At 42.4% G+C, this 18,706-nt stretch overlaps 1 long non-coding RNA gene across 1 annotated transcript; it reads left to right on the forward strand.

The window, feature by feature from the left end:
* The first annotated feature begins 7,118 nt into the window (after nucleotides 1–7,118).
* On the forward strand, nucleotides 7,119–13,403 carry LOC139052945 (uncharacterized). The gene is made up of 4 exons (XR_011510129.1): nucleotides 7,119–7,168; nucleotides 7,742–7,806; nucleotides 10,962–11,015; nucleotides 13,148–13,403. It is a non-coding gene; the product is annotated as an uncharacterized lncRNA (long non-coding RNA).
* Nucleotides 13,404–18,706: the final 5,303 nt, after the last annotated feature.

Here is an 18,706-nt window from a genome sequence, read left to right on the forward strand (position 1 = left end):
GAAGGAGTAGTCGCACTCAGATAACAAGCACATATAAACACTCAGTACTCGTGTGGCTATCGTAATACAGTTATACCATATGTAAGCAATGACATCTACGTTGGCTTCTTATGCTGCGACTAATAAATATCGAGCCCTTCAGTTTCCTTTCTTCTCGTAACCTAATACAAGAACGACAAAACGAAACGAACCGAGAATTCTTGTACACACCACAAGATATCATATAACAAAAGACACTAAATATATGTGAATGCGCATTGAGAAAGAACAAGACATCATAACAATAAAACTTTATGTGAGTTAGCGCCAATGTCAAATGCTCAGCTCATCAATTGAGTAATTACATTCAAAGAATGTATATACTTACGAATAACAAAGAAATATGCCAAAAGACTTTGCACGTCTTGCCCCATCATAATTTCTGAATCCTGTTTGCGAAATGGATAAATACCACTTGAGGCAGTCTTTGCAGTGCACTAAGGAGACAGAGGCACATTAATGAGCATAGAAAATGAATAACATCACAGGTTGAAAACCAGCTTGTGTTATCATCGCCTCACTCTAAATGACACCTCAGCCAAATGATGCGTCGGAAAGGGTTTTTAACGTGCAGTCTGCACCCTGCATCGCTTTCGAAATTCTTGGCGGTGTTCTATCACTGAGGCTGCGAGTTGTTCGGTATGGTTGCCTAAGAAATACACATTGGTCAAACTGGAAAAGTTCTGGGAAATATATTGTCTTTCTTAGAGAAGCTGGAAACGTATCATTAGAAATTTGGACGCAGACACAATACAACCAATAACGACAAATGCCATTAACAACTATCTATTTCCATAAAACACTATTTATACGCTCATTCGAGAGAAATGCTCAGTATTACTATCACACGGTGAAAGGTTTTCATCAAGAACTACCAGGCGAGTGAGTGCAGGCATTACAAAAACACGACCTTGGCCTTGCGCTACGCAGTTCATGGTTTGCTTATACAGATAGCGGAATTATTATTGTCAATAAAGCTGCCAAAGCCAACCGAGCCACGTTATTTGCAGAGCTGACGGGAATCCTAGGCTGACAAAACCACGCCTCGCATCAACATTATGTATTACAGGCAAGCGCCCGAGCGCCAGTGGGAGCTTGCACGAGAATGCGGTCAAGGAATCGGCGGCGGTGACGACCGCCGCCTCCCCGACCGCCGCTGCTTACGCAACATGGCGGCGGCTGCTGCTGCCTCAGCATCACAGCTGCTTGCAGACGTCGCGACCTACTGCCACCACCTTAAACGTTCGCGTTTGTCGCCCTGAATGTCCTTCAAATGTAGTTCTCAGGATGTAGTGGCTCAGGACATTCCGAGTAGCTGTGTAGACGAACGCTCACTGGCAGTTTCTACTGCACTCTTGACCGTCACTACCACGTGACAATAGTGCACTACCGAGCCGACCCGCGGTGGTGGTAAAGCAGGCTTTAAGCACTCCCCCAAGTGGACCGATCCAGAATATAGTGCAATACCGGGCCGAGCCGCAGCAGAGGTGAAGCAGGCTTTAAGAACTCCCCATACGTGCGCCGCGCCGACCCGGGGCGGAGGGGCACTTAGCCATTAAGGGGACCACATGAAAAAGGATGACACAGCTTAGCTGGTCATCCTTCTTCACAGAGTAGGAGGGCACTGAATTTTTTTTCAGTTCTTTTTACCATGGTAGGAGATTAAACAATATATTAAGAAAAAGCTTGGTGGCACAACCCACAGCCCTTCTCCAAAGGGGACGCTCATAACATGCATCCATTCATCCAAAGCGCAAACGAGAAATTCCGCTGCGGGACACGTCTCACACATACCTCTATTTGCTGTGGCAATACATTGCACCGTTATATTAATTCAATGCTAAACGTAATCACGTCGACAGTCATCGTGATGTCTTTCCGCCAAACATTTTGTCATTGTGAGCGGCACATACCTAGTTATTCAAGTTGCATCCAAGACGTTCATTGATGAGCGGCACATACCTATTTTCACATACCCAGCTACTCAAGTTGGCATCGAGGAGGTTGACTGAAGAACAACACGGCCCGAGTGGCCCACTTGCAGTGTTGCAAGTCAGTGTTTTATCGTTGAGCGGCACCTATCGAGTTCCGCAACCACAGTTACCCATGTTAGCGTGAAAAAATATGCAGATGAGCGGTACAAGTATGCACGTTACCACCTACTCAGTGATCCAAGTTGGCCCAACGATTGGACTTGAGCCATGTTTCAACACCACAGGAGAGCGATGGGCTACCCATTCTACCACGGACTACTCAGTGACGAACGTAGGCGGGAGAACGGTTACGGACAAACGTTGATAGATAGATAGATAGAAAGAAAGAAAGAAAGAAAGAAAGAAAGAAAGATGGATAGACAGATAGATAGATAGAAAGAAAGAAAGATAGAAAGACAGAGAGATAGATAGATAGCTAGTTAGATAGATGGACAGATAGATAGATAGATAGATAGATAGATAGATAGATAGATAGATAGATAGATAGATAGATAGATAGATAGATAGATAGATAGATAGATAGATAGATAGATAGATCCCCGGAATCACATTAAATTGTCCTCAAAGCTCACAATGCATAAATATTTTGAAATATGTTTTCGGCAGAGATCGGTAGTTTGATAGTCTGACACAACAAAAAGATGTTAAAGCGGCAGCAAAGAACATTGTTTCCTCTTAACAATACGAAACTTCTGAAGCTATAAAAGTAAGAAAGCAGTGTTGTTCTACTGTCGTTCCTAAGATGCATCCTTGCACATACCAATACAAAAAATAAGGCATAACTCACCTCGCGATGACTGTCGATTGCAATTCGATTAGCATTCAGACAATATAGCAATACACCATGTCTCTCAAGTAACTTTTATTTAACATGTGTAGTCATTCTGAGGCTCCCATTGTTTGGGCTCCACGCGACCAACTACGCAATCGACCCGCTTTGGTATGGCATTCGCTTATCATGGTCGTTGAGGGCCATCGCGGCATGACGATAACTTAGTGACGCCGACGCTGTGATGGTGATGAAATGAGGACGAAGTAATGACGGCCGGGTAGTGACGAAGGCACTAGGATGGCGACGCCATAACAACAATAAGATGATGATTCCTAAATGATGATGATTGTATAGCGACGATAGCGTGATGACTACGACATGAGGACAATCAGAATGACGACGATCGTATGACGATGATGGCGTCCGACGATGGTATGGCGACAACTAGATGAAGCTTGAATGATGACGATGGCACGACTGCAACGTCACGGCGACGATGGTATGACAACGGATGCATACAACACGGATGCATACAATGCAATATTGTCTGACGACGACCCAATGATGACGATCGCATGAACACGGTGGCATTAACGCAGTTGAATGACGAAAGCGTAATTGCGATAGAATGATGAATTGCGTCAGTGAAACGATGATGGCGTGACGATGATGGACTTACGTAACCGTAGTGGTTGCGATGGTGAAATGACCGCATAACCACGACGGCGTGACCAGTGTTGGTTGACGAAGTTCAAATGACGATGATGCAATGACCTCGAAGACATCACGACGACAATATCATAACGAATAACGAATGAATCACCACTAATGTATTGGGCGGCAACAACGATGACAATGGTAGAACAATGGCATGATGACCATGGCATGAGGCGTGTACGATGACTATGACGAGTGCATACACTCATGAAGAGTGTATGACGACAATAGCGTGACGACGTCTTTATCAGTAGCCTTGAATGACGGCGATGACGGGATGAGAGCACGATGATGAATCTGGTGTGATGACGATGGAACGATGAAGGCGGTGTGACGAGTAGGGCATCACGACGATAGTATATTTTTATTTATTTCAGTACCTTAGCTGCCCCAAGGCGTTACAGAAGAGAGTGCTTAAAGCAAAATGTATATTTAATATGCGGTTAGCGCACATGCAATAAGGTTCAACGGCAGAATTATATGCGGACACATTGAGACGGGTGATTGCGGAGGTTGGCAGGTGATTCTATTCTTTGATTGTGTGGCGGGAATGACTCCGAATATAAGCTAGTGCGACAAAAAGGGAAGTCAACCTTACGGGACTAGTCAGTACGACATTACAGATGAATTGACTCACTGAGGGCTTCATTTTCAGGTGACCATTATGAAAGTTCTCTGTGGAACGCGGCTAATTTTTCTGCGCAAAAATCTTGAAGCCGCAAAATCAGTTTCTTCGAATATACACTGGAGAACCGGGAATAACTTGACTGATTGAAAGGCGCACTACGGTTCTGCACCAATTATATTTGGCTAAAAGACATTCTTACCCACCGTTATGCATTAGGGGCAATAGTGTTGCGATCCTCAGCATGAGGTCGCGGAATCGAATTTCAATAGCGGCTGCCGTAATTAGATGGGTACGAAATGCAAACCCACCAATGTTTTGTGTATTGTAGGCACGTTTAAATATCCCCATGTGGTGAAAATTAATCCAGAGTCCGCCACTACGCTGTGCTTCAAAATGAAAGCGTAGTTTCGGCACGTAAAACCCCAGAATTCAAACATGAAGTCTTCACTACGTTCCCAAGAAGCACATGCTTATTGAAGCTTACACTTTACAAGCGTTTTACATATTCGTAATTTAAGAGATAACCGCGCCTTTGAAATGTTGCTTAGCAAATAATCTAACGTACGATTACTAGAATTAATAACGTAGTTAACATAATTATGCCGAGAAGTGCTGACAGTTAGGCGAACTCCTATATACTTATAAGACGCTACTTCGTCTAAGACAGAATCATCATTGTTATAAAGAGGAGGTTAATGAGTGGTTGATATTTGGGAAATTATCATTACCTTGTTCTTGTTAATAATCTAAACCATTTGCCGTGTGTTGCACCAGAGAGCGATAGCGTTCAGGACAGACTTCACGGACTTTTTCCAACTTTTGTACTTGCTCTAACGAGTAGGAGATAAACATCAATTTTCGCAAAACTGTCTCTATGTGCTTCTCGACACGTACTACGCAATTGCGTCTTCCTTGTTTCAATGACATTAGAAACGTTTCTCAATATAAGTACCCTGGCATTCTATTCACACACTCTATCCTGGTCCAAACATATTGAAGTAACCTGAAGCTCTAGCACGTCTAGATTACTTAAAGATTCTCTGCGCTCAGCCCCCGAAGAAATAAAATTGCTTGTTTATAAAACCCTAGTGCAGCCCATCTTGGATTACGGGTGTGCCAATTGGAATCCATACCTGAAATCCGCATAAAAAAACTCGAATCTGCCCTTCCCCACAGAAAGGCTATCCGAATTATATACCGGCGTTACGACAAGGACTTATCCCGCCCTTCTAACCTTCCCTCCTTGAACCTTTCTTCGCAAGTAGAGCAGCGTAATGTAGAAAGTCTTAAATTGCTTTACGCTACTGTTAACTCAGAACGTTGCTCATCCTTGGAATACATTAGGTTTGCTAAAGTGTCTAACACACGGAATTCTCACCCACTAAATATAACGCCCCTGTACGGCCGCACGGACAAATTCCAATATAGCATTTTTCTCCGATCCATAGAGTTGTGAAACCATTTGCATATATGTATGTATTGAGACCATTTTTTTATAGTTCTTACTCTAGTGCTTTGCTGTCTGCTTTGTACCGTTGATTTGTGTACTCGCTATTGCTGTATGTTAGGCACTTGATTTTGTGCCCCACTCCTTCGATTACCCTCTAAAGGTTGCAGTGTGTATAAATAAATAAAAACAAATAAATAGGTACTGAAGGGTTAACGTCAGAAGACAATACGTGATAAATTACGCGGTCTTCAGCAGACAGGATAATAGATGATTGAACTACGTTAGTGAGGTGGACAAGAAGGCGCATCAGAATCGTGAGCTGTAATAAATTGGAAACGATCGAATGCATGATCACGACTGTGTGACGACGACACAATGACAGCGATGGCATTACAACGGTATGAGGAGAATGGGATGACGAGGAGTGTATGATGACGCTGCGCCTCACTAAGCCTGGATGATGACGTGGGCGTGACGACCAAACGAAGAGGTTTAGGTAACCAAGCTGGAGGGACGGCCATGGAACGACCATGAAAGTTTATGACGCTGGTGTAACAACGAATGCAAGACTGTGACAGCGATGGAGTGACGGCGACGGCATGAAGAGAATCGGATGAGAGTACTGGAGTGAGGGGAACACAACAACAACCATGGAATACCAAATCGAGCTCAAACCTGGCGGCCCAATCTTTTGGGCAACATAGGTTGAAGCAGTGATAACGGTGGTGTTACAAGAGTCAGATCCCGAAGCGGAAATGACGATGACGAAACGATCGCGACAGCATCACGGCTACGAGCACCTAGGGGTCCAAGCTGGCAGGCAACTTGGGTCATGGGGCCGGCGGAAGGGGCTACAAGGAGAACTAGATAGATAGATAGATAGATAGATAGATAGATAGATAGATAGATAGATAGATAGATAGATAGATAGATAGATAGATAGATAGATAGATAGATAACCTCAAAACTGCAGAAGTGGAGAAATAATGCTAATCGCATTATTATCTTAAGCCTTAGGACTGTAGTTAAGATGAGATGTGAAGCGATTTTTAAGTACAAAACACTCTCAGCGAAGATGGCCACTATAGTAAGCGTTACTTATGAACGAAAAGCACTCTGAATTAAATTCCCAAGATTTATTAAAAAAGGTCACGCCTATTTTTTACTTTTGTTCTGAATTTCTGAGGGATTCGGCAATATTTTTTTGTTTCTTGACTGACGCTTGCTCTTTGTAGTGAGTCCTGTGATTCTTACGCCTTTCACCCAGTGGCACTTGGATTACAACAAAATAAAGGCGACCGGGGGGCGAAGGTTCTTCTCTTCTTCACTGAAACTGCTTTACGGACTGAACAGCTCTATAGCCTTCGAGGACGCTACTTTAAACGGCGTTTTCACTATATCTCTGGAGACAATGCCATGAGTCCTCGCGTGTCAGCACTTACTTCGGTCGCCTTTCCATCTTACCTTCAGAACAACGGCGCCTATAAAAGAACGCAACAGCTGTTCATCTTCGAGACAGTCGGTAGCTGACATCATGACGCCGTGTACGTGCATAGTTCTAATATTGAGTGAGTGCTTTAGAGTCTTACATTTGTCATGGAAGTCGTGCTTCGGTGTCCTGCCGCTGAGCTTGCGATTGAATATCATAGGGATGTAATCGTTATAGACTAAACGAATTAAGGATGACTTGGCATGCGAAATAGTTTGGTTATTACCCGTTCAGAGGTAAACGATATGTAGAAGCACACTTTTTTATCAATTTAACTTAAGGCACGCCTTTGGGGCGTGACGTCCACTCAATAACCACCGTTGTTGGCCTTTTTGACGACATTTCCCGAAAATTTGCTTAGGAAGTCAGTCCACGTAGCCACGGAATGAACACGGTTTACATCACGTATTCAGGTCTCACAGAGGTGTGACGTAGTGATAAAGAAGTTCTCTCGCATTTACAGCTAAATTGCCACAAGATTTTTTCATATTGCAATACAGTCGTAATCCAATATCATCCTGCACTCTACGTTTCACATGCGGCAGTTTCAATGTTACAATAGCTCGCACGAGCTTCATGCATATTGCAAACAGTTGTTGGAATAAGGTGACAGTGTCAGTGTTTTCATGGTTGCTCTGTTCTGCTTTTTCAGTAACTGCATGCGCTGCAGCGGCAACGGAAAAACCAGTGTCCCCCGTGTACTTTTTGTTCCCATGGGTAAATATCACTGTAAATGAAGCTAAAGCATAACAATTTTTATCTCAGAGTTATCAATGAATATTAAATTGCATTGATGCGTTGCCATGCTTTTTAACAAGGCTGATAAGTTTGGATATATTTATAGCAACTATTATCAACATTAGGGTTATGGTAGTCGTCTCTATATAGTACACTAGTCATGAGTGCGAGCAAAATACAGTGCATAGTAAAATAGGAAATAGAAATGTTCTACGTTACTTGCAAATGCGCGATCAACTAGATCTCAGGGGTCGAATCCATAAAGCTTCTCAGCCCGTATTCCCAAAATCATTTCACTCTAGAATTTTTAGCAATACAATATATAAGCCAACCTAGAGGCAGCACTTAGTCATGAACGCGCTGTTCGGATTGGGTAAACAGTACAAAGAAACAAAAACATTTGTAAATTCGGCCCCTCACTTATAAACGTTCTTTGCTATTCGCAAGCAGGCTATGCTAATATTCAGCGTCAAGATTAACAGAAGTTTTTTACGCACAGTTCAAGCCTAGCATTCTTTCCGAATACGGTTGATAGTTTTAGGGAGGAGTTAGATATTACGTATTGGGTGATGTGAGTCATTCTGTGATTTTATTCATTACTAGAGGAGGTCCCAACGCAGCATTTCTTTGCGGACATTGCATTATGCTTTTGGATTGTTGGGAAGACACCCCTATTACATCCCTGTGCGTCTTCTTTTGGATACTATTTTTTCTTATATGCCTATGGCCTCGAGGTCTGATTTTGGAATTAGGGAACGAAGGTGGGCTCACGAAATTCGATATATTGTCCCAAATAACATATCTTCCTTTACTTGGGTGTAGGTGAAGATGAAATATTGAAAGAAATGGACATAGAACCTATTATACGTTACGTAGGCTTGTAGCCTACAGTCAAGTGGCCGGAAGTACCGTTACTATTCGGTAACCTTTAATACTGCCAACGTCTATCACTACAGAGCTTTATCAACTGTGTTTCATGCACTGATGAAAGAAAAACTTCGTTCCGGTTGCCAAGACTTGATGTCCACCTTGTTGACGCCTTTGTTGAAGATGTCCTGAAGTTTCTCTTGAGCAGAAATGTTTTAGAGAGGTATAAAGGAATATTTATCGTCTTGAGTGCATTACCTTGTGTAATGTGACTGGAAGCACAACGATTCGTCATAGCAAACCGCGAATAAATTTACAGGAGTAGTTGAGAGCTGGAGCGCAGGATTGCTGCTGGCTAATATTCAGCTTAGTGGATCTAAGGACCACTTCATGATGAGCAGTTGATGGCACTCCTGCCAACAACGATGTCTCTGAAACTGATCATAAACAGGAAAAGATTCGGTTTACCTTAGCCTAAAGCGGCATGTCATGACTAAGTCTGGTGCCTTTTCCTCTGGAAATCGATGAAGTGGGCGCAATCTCACGGTCTGCCTAATCAGCTGCCGCAGCGGAGCCACTACACAGTACAACCGTCAGCTGGTTTCTTGATCTCTGCTCAAACAGCAGCGTTCCGTCCATGCAGCTGTCTGCAAACAGTGGTCTGAGCTCAACAGGCAGCGAAGTAGGGAAGACGGAAAAAGTTAGGAGGGAGCGTCGCGCAACGCGGTTGACGTCAAACCAGTAGGTCCAAAACCTGATCGCACGTCAAAGTGCGTTGTTGGTTTTAGCATTCCCGCTTTGCAGGCAGAGCCACAGCAGGACAGCTGAAGAAGTGCGCACCAAATAACAACTACTGGAATAGGTACTGGGAACCAAAGGTATCAGCAAATCCGGATTCTTGTTCCGTGATCGGCATGCAAGGGGTCACGTGTTAGGCCACCACTGAGCAAATGATGTGCTTCACGAAGCGTCCTCTTGCTAAGGCTGGCTGTGTGACGTAGTGGTCTTTCTTAACTATTCCCCTCCTCCATGCAGTGAAGCTGAATCTGCGAACGCCGATGTTTTTTTTTTGAGTGTTACATCGTATACCATAAACTCGCGGCCCCTAAAACGCTATCCATGGCGCTCCTTATCGTGCTCGCGTTCTCAGGCGCCTTGTAGATGCAAGGACACAGCTTCTGCTGGCCAGCAGCAGTTGCTTCCCCTAGCGGGTCATTCCAACAGCGTCCCACAAGCTTTAGTGCAATGATAAAGCTTCGTGTCGCTTTTAAAGCTTAGTACAGCCGAACAAACTTGCCAGATTTCTTGTAAATACGAATATTTCTTTGAGCAAGCCCCACAAGATGGGGACAAAAAAAAAGACATGTCATTAGGCACGCTGTCTACATTTGTGGCAGTATATACTGAATGATATTATCGAGAATCAAGACTATTTTATTGCCTTAACATGACTAGAGTAAATGTGGAAAAACGTGCACGTGTATATATATAAGGAATATTGGAAATGTTTAGAGTATCTCCCGGTATAACGTGAATGGAAGCACTACGACTCATCAAAACCGCCGTATAAGTTCTTCAGCAGTCGTTGAGATATCAGCGCATAGTTCCTGCGTCGCTAATAGTCAGGTAATTGCTCTAAAAACAACTTCATGGTTAGCAAATGATAGCACTTTTGGCAACACCCTTTTCTCCGTAATTGCTCGCAAGGACTGGAGGTTTTATTTACCTTGGCCTACAGTGGCATTTGATGACTAAGCTGGGTGAATTTTCTGTTGAAAAAGTGCATTTACATTACTTCACTCGAAAAGAAACACCCTTGCAAAAATTGTTCTTGCAGTGATTTTGTTCTCGGCATGGTAACGACGTGCTCTGCGGTTTACTCAAAATGTTGTTGCTTTCCCTAAGACACTACAGTTCTGTATTGTATTCACACACCAAAGAGAATTTACTGTAGAGCTCTTGTTAGGAGGAAATTCAAACGAATCATGATGCTGGACATAAGATGTGCGAAGGCGACCTGCGAATGAGAAGCTTTACTTACGAAAATAATGACTTTCTGAAATATGTCCCCGACGAATAACGCAAAGCAATCCTAGACGCGGATCTTATAACCTCCAAACAACACGTATACGCTTGCTCGTCAATCCAAAAAAAGGAACGAGATACAGGCACACACAGGTCAGCACCATTAAAGTCTGTCTAATACGTAAATGAAGGCAGTATTTCTGTTTTGAAGACGTTTTCCATCTTTTTTGCGTGTTTTTTAGCCCGCACACAAATGTCCTGCTGGAAGCCAGAATTTCGACAAGTGCGCAGTGAACGTAAGGAAAAAAAACTTTACATTCTTTGTCTGCATATAATTGCGATTAGCTTTCTTTGGGCAGTTGACAAATTTTCTGGAGGCTATCTATCTATCTATCTATCTATCTATCTATCTATCTATCTATCTATCTATCTATCTATCTATCTATCTATCTATCTATCTATCTATCTATCTATCTATCTATCTATCTATCTATCTATCTATCTATCTATCTATCTATCTATCTATCTATCTATCTATCTATCTATCTATCTATCTATCTATCTATCTATCTATCTATCTATCTATCTATCTATCTATCTATCTATCTATCTATCTATCTATCTATCTATCTATCTATCTATCTATCTATCTATCTATCTCCCTGCCTGTCTGCCTATCTATCTATCTATCTATCTATCTATCTATCTATCTATCTATCTATCTATCTATCTATCTATCTATCTATCTATCTATCTATCTATCTATCTATCTATCTATGTCATAACAATTTCTCCACCAACTTGGGTCATCGGGTTGATTGCCTAATGGGTAGCGCATCAGGCTGCTGCGCTCAGGCAAAAAGGGTTAGGAACCAGCCTTAGGACCAACTTTGGTCGGTGAGTATGTGGCGCTGGATATGAGCCGCTGTTGAATGAATCACTTTGATGAAAACTTGAAGCTCATGGCACGTGCCGCCGGTGTATGGGCCGCATTTAAATACAACCCGCGAAACCTACGGACTTCTTGGCTCTGCCGCTAGAGGACGCAGAGTGCGTGGTGGGGAGCGCGACCCAGCAGCTCGTGTGCATGCACGTTACAGCCTTGGCAATAAGGTGTGTACCAGACATTGCTTCAAAGCTAGTCGTATTGCCGTAGACGTTCATCGTAGGATGAATACTGGCGAATTAATAAAACAGAGGCTATTTCTTGAAGCTTCTTTCGTGGCCTAAGAGAAAAAAAAAAATGAAAGGCATACCTACACCAATCCTGGATTTTTCGCCCGTGAAGGGCTACGTAACAACTACCAACAACAAAGGAACGTGCATGCGTAAGTAGAGGGCAGCCTGGGGATGTGAAACGGCAAATAAACAACTATGGCGCCCTATTTACTTTATCTGGGTGATGCTGCATCACGGCGACAATTTGGAACCGCTGCGCTCCAAGCGATAGCGTAATGTACAATGCATGCACCTTTTCAAAGAGAGCCTCCCCTTGCCTCCTTTTGTTTCTTATTTGTGCTTTTGTATATGTTACTCGTGTCTTAAGTCTTTCTAAATTTGCACCACTCCAACAAAACGGTATGGTAAATCAAAGCACCCGAACGGCCATCCTTCTACCTTCTGATCCTTCCGGTGTGGAGCTCCTTCGTCTCGTCTCTCTTTATCGTTATCAGCAACCATCTTAACTGAAACCGGGGCATCGTCAAGCGCCTATTTAAAACCACTGGAGGACGAAGATAACACACCGTGCTCGAGCCAACTGCATTCTATACTAGCAATATCCGTCATGCTATAACTACGTCAAAACATGACTGTTTAATATAAAAAGTGTAATGGCCAACGTTTACACACTTTTTCTCGCTCCACACAGGTTCATGTAAAAGGGTGCAATATATTTGCAAAAATGTTGCACTTACGCAGTACAATCTACACTGAATGGATATCCATGAGCACTGGCTCCTCCAGCGAAGGTTCTTTGAACTGTTAGTGTATATCGCTCTTGATATTGTTCTGCATATATTTCACAAAAAATTGGAACATCTTAATCATGTTCCACATAGGTTCCATAGACTAACAGAACCATATTTGCAAAAACGTTCCACCTGCATATATTAACTTATGCAGAATGAGATTAGGAGTTTTTATATACCTTCGAAATTTCAGTAAATCTGTACGCCTACAATGACCTCATTGACGTATTGCCAAGGATGTAAATAAGGAAAAATAAAATTCTGAGCCCTGCATACCATTTCAAAACTGCAGTAATAATGTATGCGTCTAAACGGCGTAGAATTATAGTGTTAAGAAAAACATTTACGCCAACTTTCTCTGTGATGCGTCCCGAGGTATTTCTTTCAGGTTACCGCAATCGACGAGGCTCTTCTATGCGCTAGCACAGATAAAATTTAACAGAGTTTCCTGTTTTCAGGGCCAACACTGCCCCAATAATGTTGGTTACTGCTGCCACGGCGTATGCCTCTGCCTACGGTCAAGCATCATCATGTGCCCTCGCCTACATAAACCACGATACCTCATCGGCATGCACTGAATCATGGCAATTGGGGCCTACGCATTTGAGCAGAATAATATTCACTTTGTGGCAGCATAACGTTAGAAGGTGAGACCAGATCACCTCCAGAAATACAATATGAAGTCAAATGAATGCAAATAAAATTTTGCTTATACGCCTCCGTCTTTACTTACTTAATACATCCACAGTAGATGTGCTTTTTTTTTCGCAGGAGCGAAATGCACATTCGACTTGATAAACTTGTCAATGTTCTCCAACTCTGCATCGCAGTCATCCTACATCTTATTTCAGCAACACGATAACTTTGTAAATTAGCCTGAAGGAATCTGTTTGCTAAGCGTGTAAGTGATTGAACACATGTGAAATTAGGCGATAAACGATAAGTTACTAGTTGTATCAGTGTACGTTCCTAACCGGTGCTTGTTCTCAAATATAATTCATACTGGTGCTCATCGTTCCAGTGGTTTTATCTAAATTGGCTCGGTTAACACTGTAGGCTGGAATTCACCGATAAATGTTATGAAATATTAACATGACACGTAAATAATGTTTAGATGTGCCATGGATTTCGTTCCAAAGAAAGTATGAAGGAAGATTGCCGCAACTCATTCGCGTAAAATTATCAATAAAGTTTTTAAAAATAAGGTGAAGAATCAGGAGAGTTTTGATACGAATTTGGTGACTGAAATGAATGTGCTTAGCGTCCTAGTTAAAATGATTTTTGTAGCACTGGTATCACTTTGAACATCTTGACATGAACCGTATCCAAAAGGAATATTGAGATTGGCTAAGCGAAAAAATATATACAAAGCGTCAAGAAATCCTGCAAATTATTTTGCTCACATTTGAAGAAAATAAACCGTCTTTACGCAGTTACTGCAATAAACTTGCTACAATTACTGCAAACGCAATTACTACAACCTCATGAGCGTTTAATGTGGCACATCCCTTGTGATCCAGTGTGCCAGCGGCGCACGATCACCATGATAAACGCTCATCCGCCCCCTGTACACGATTTAACACTTGACCTCTAAAATGTTTGCATACATCAAGCATCCATCCGTCTCGGCTCACCCTCACCGTGCCCCCTCGAGCCTCCGGAATACGGCGTAAGGGGGCGCTATAGGGTATTGACGCGAATCATCGCACTTGGATTTTACATTGACTTTCGTGGAGATACCGAAGGCGGCGTGGGCAGCTAAATTAGTCTGGAGTGTTGTGCAATTAATGCCGCAATAAAATGAATCCTGCTTATTTCAAACGCAAATGCATGATGCGAATGTTATCAAACAAGGGGATCGATCTTTAACAGTCTTTTTTTATAAACTGAGAGCCTACATAAACTCTGCGTGATCTTCGAGTCATATTATAGGCCGAGATGTGTGTATCGCTGCTATCCTTATATTTCTAAAGCTAGTAAAGCTGTCTCGCTATGTGTGTTTTCCTAATGTTAGGACGTCTTCACAATTTCTCGATATAATGAATTTTATTATTGTTTCCCTGTACCCAGCCCTCTTTGCTTATTAATAACTAGGCAATTTATTGCTAGCAGCGAGGAAGGCTGGAAGGCAGGTCGGTCGTTCGGTCGGTTGGTTGGTTAGTTGGATGGTCGGCTTGTTGAATACAGCCTATTTTGGATACAGCCTGTGAAGAATAAGGAATAATTTACTAATAAGTGTTAACTTTTCTACCACGAAGTTCGAAAAGTATTCCGACTGGCTAAGAAAATAAGACATAGTCAGTTGTCTGGAGAGCACATTTTCAATTACGAGTTGTAATTTCTTGCACCTATGTGGAGCATCTACGCAAAGGCAGACTTCGGGACGGTAGACCCTGCCTTAGCCGACTCTCGATAAGAAATGTGATAAGAAAGGAAAATGAGACGTGTGACAATTTTTTGTCTGTTTTTTCATGCTCGCATGCTCTTTTAATTTGCTTGTAAATGATATCCCTGGTTCTGGTAGGTATTACGTGTTTGGATATATGTCATATTTGTGAATGAATGTTATCACGAGTTTCTAATAGCCGCTATTGGCTATGGGTCATTATCATGGGAACATGGCTAGCAAGATAATCCAGCACGGTACAAGCCTCTGCATTTGCCCCATGGTTGAGACCACGCAGCAAAGAAAGATAGTTCGGCAATACTGCACTATTCAATACACACTTATATGGAAATAAAAAAATAAAAAGTTACCTAACAAAAATAAACGACTATCAAAGTGACCAGAATGCAACCACCGCGTAAATAGAAAAATAACCCGAAGCCTGCAGTTTTACCACGAAAGAAACTGCTGGTGCTCACAGTGGATACTTTTGTAAGGACCACTGTACAGATGGGAACTAATTAGAGGTAAATATAGAGGCTAAGAGTAATATTTCGACTTGTCTCCTTCTTACTCAAATTTTTCGCAGGTCAACAAAATTGTTGAAGTTGCTGAGGAGGTATTGGTGGGCTAGTTGGTTAGACACCAGTGATAAAACGGCAGCGTACTTGATGAGATAAAGACGAACACTACAACAGATACAAAAACAACACAACTGCAACTTAGTGTTGAACGTTGTGCAAGAAACATTTATGGTCATGCTCAAAGTAAGTAGACAGTTTCACAGGAGAAACACTCATAGTTGTAACACAGTATTGGCCAACTGCACAAAGAAAGCTTTGTATTATTATGAGCTGTGTAAATTGTAATGAACATTCACCGAATAAATAAATGAACAAACAAAGTACAACGTTCCATTAAGGGCAAACACGGGCAGATCTGCACTCGATGACCGCGGACACTCGCTGTTAAAACACTAACGTGATGAAGATTGGCAACAGCGGCGAGTGAATCCCTTTCGTGTTGCCTCTGCATTCAATGCGAAGTAGGCGTGAGAGAACGTAGCTCGAACGAAGACATCAGCCATCTCGGGTCGCTAACCATTTGCAACCATCGAGAATTACCTGAAAAGTAGGGCGTGAGCTGCCATGCTAAGCCAGGCCATGTGCAGCCGCGGCTGCAGTAGAAGAGCAGACGGATGCTAGCCTCCACCTGCAGCCAACCCTCCAAGCACGGGTTCATCTGAAAGACACCGTGCCTCCAGCCAGTGCCCTTCTCGGAACACCCTTGCGCGCTTTTCCTCGTATTTCTTTTAGCGCACGACGCAGGGTCGGGAGCTTATCGCACCTGTACTTTATACAGAACACCGACGATAACTGCGATGGTGACGCTGACAGCAGAAATTTGTCTGGGGTGTCCATATATTTCTATCGCAATAAAAAATCGCATGCGTTGCTCAAAAGAAGGACCTGGGGTGGGTGGGGGAGGGGTTCGATTGTACACGTTAAACGGATAAGACCTTAAGAATGAGAGAGATAACCAGAACAGACAATACGAATACACAAAATGACTAAAAACACTGAGCAGTCAACCGATTAACACATTGTCCTTGGTTTAGATTATTCGGATGCGCAAAAAGAGCCTGCTTACTTTAAAGGGACACTAAAGAGAAAAAATATTTCTTCTGCATCAGTAAATTACCGTTCTACAACAACAAGAACACCACTCTTAAAACGATAAGACGTTTGGTAAGCCAGAGAAAGCGCAAGAACGAAATGAGGGTGGCGACGCCTACTTAAGTTCCCGCAGCTGGGGGCTGTGATGTCTTGGATTTTGATGGCATCTTCTCGGGCCTGCTAATTATATATAGCGGTACAGATTGGCTACATTGTGTTCTAAAGGAACGAAATAATAAACATGGCAAGTTTCGATAACCTTCATTCAGCCAACGCGGCCCAAATGCGAACACATGCTTTGGAATCCCTGACGTCACGCTGACGTACCGGCGCTGGGGTTTCGGGGCGAAATTCAAATACTGATACTGGTACCTTCATTTTCTCATCTAGCAATCAAACTATTTTTTTTGAAATGACTGCCTGCAGGGTTCTCAAACAATGCTTCATTAGTCTAAACTGATTTATTGTTTCACTTTAGTGTCCCTTTAAGCGACCGAAGGGCAACTAACATACGTGCCCCTCGTCCTGTGAATATATATCACTTGTCGAAGACGTTGTCGAGAGTATATATATATTTGTCGAGTAAGTTGGCCTTTTGCCCGCATCCTTTAGCTGCCAGTTAAAGCTTCAAAGCAGACGTACTGCCGGTATACGCTTCAGGTATGCGGGAACTCAGCAGTGCACCTATTGAGTAGCAAATCTCGTACTCCGTGGAATTGGACTATGCTCTTCTAGACTGGCAAATATTCTTAGCACATTTTTGGTTGTGGCACTTGTAACCAGGCGTAGGATATTCTCCTTTGTTACTTATGAACGCCCCCTCGTCTGGTTTAAATAAATTCAGAAAAGATACCTTTATAATTCTGCTCCTATTTGATGTGACCCATCAATGCCTCGGGAATACGCTGTAAGTAAATGGTTGAATGTATTATATGTACGGCAGAAAATTTGTTTGAAGTCCAAAATTTTACTTTTTCCATTGCATAATATTCTGTCGCTCAGAGCGTAGGAGTGTGAAGCCCAATAAGATGATCTAGAGGAACAAATGCATTAAGTCGGCAGCATTATTTTACCTATGGGATGTACGTATATCTTGCTAAGGCAAGATATACGTACATACGTATACGTATACGTATACGATGAAGGCAAGAGCTTCGTCAGTCAGGTTATATATTTGACCCGATTGTTATTTCTTAGCCAAAGAACAAGAGCTGTGCATAAAGTTTTGTAAAACGAGCTATTTCTCATTTATGTGAAAAACAACTAACGAAATAAAGAAAGCCATGTCGTTCTTTTTGTGCGTGATGAGAAAGAAGTTTCAAGCTACGAAATCTTTTGTAACCGTAACCTAATGTGACAAACTAGTGTTAGACATAGTATGTTTCTTATAATTATCAAGAAATTCTAATTGAATATTAAAATATTCTATGGAATATTATATGGAATTATTCGCCCCCATTTTTTTATCCCACGCACATCCTGCCCACCAAGTCTGCCTATTTATGTGAGTAAAACCAGTGTCTTTACTCTCCTAGTTCAAATTAAAATAAATAGCATAGGAAGACCAGTCATTGCAAGCGGTATCGCACGATATTTTATGGTCTTTCATTGGAGTGAGCGATAAAACCCCCATTCTGTGCTTCCTTGAAGGAAAGCCGTGATTTCTTTTTTGTAGGTGACTCTCGTATTGTTTTAGTAAACCAGTTCAGTTCAGTTCAGTTCAATTCATTTCCCTCGATAAAATGAACTTCTAGTGGCCGAGGGCTTTTGACATGACGTCTAACTACAATAGACTCTCACTGTAGGACGAGGAGTCAGCAGCAGACGTTCTCCAGCATCCACACTTCTGATCTAGAAGATGTATGCCACTTTTTTTTCGACGTTATTGGCTCATCCCCTTGTGGGAACAAGCTGTACGCTGTTTCTTCTTTCTCTTATGCCTTTTTGGTGAATTT

Source organism: Dermacentor albipictus, unplaced genomic scaffold, assembly GCF_038994185.2.
Source record: "Dermacentor albipictus isolate Rhodes 1998 colony unplaced genomic scaffold, USDA_Dalb.pri_finalv2 scaffold_44, whole genome shotgun sequence".
Taxonomy (NCBI): Eukaryota; Metazoa; Arthropoda; class Arachnida; order Ixodida; family Ixodidae; genus Dermacentor; species Dermacentor albipictus.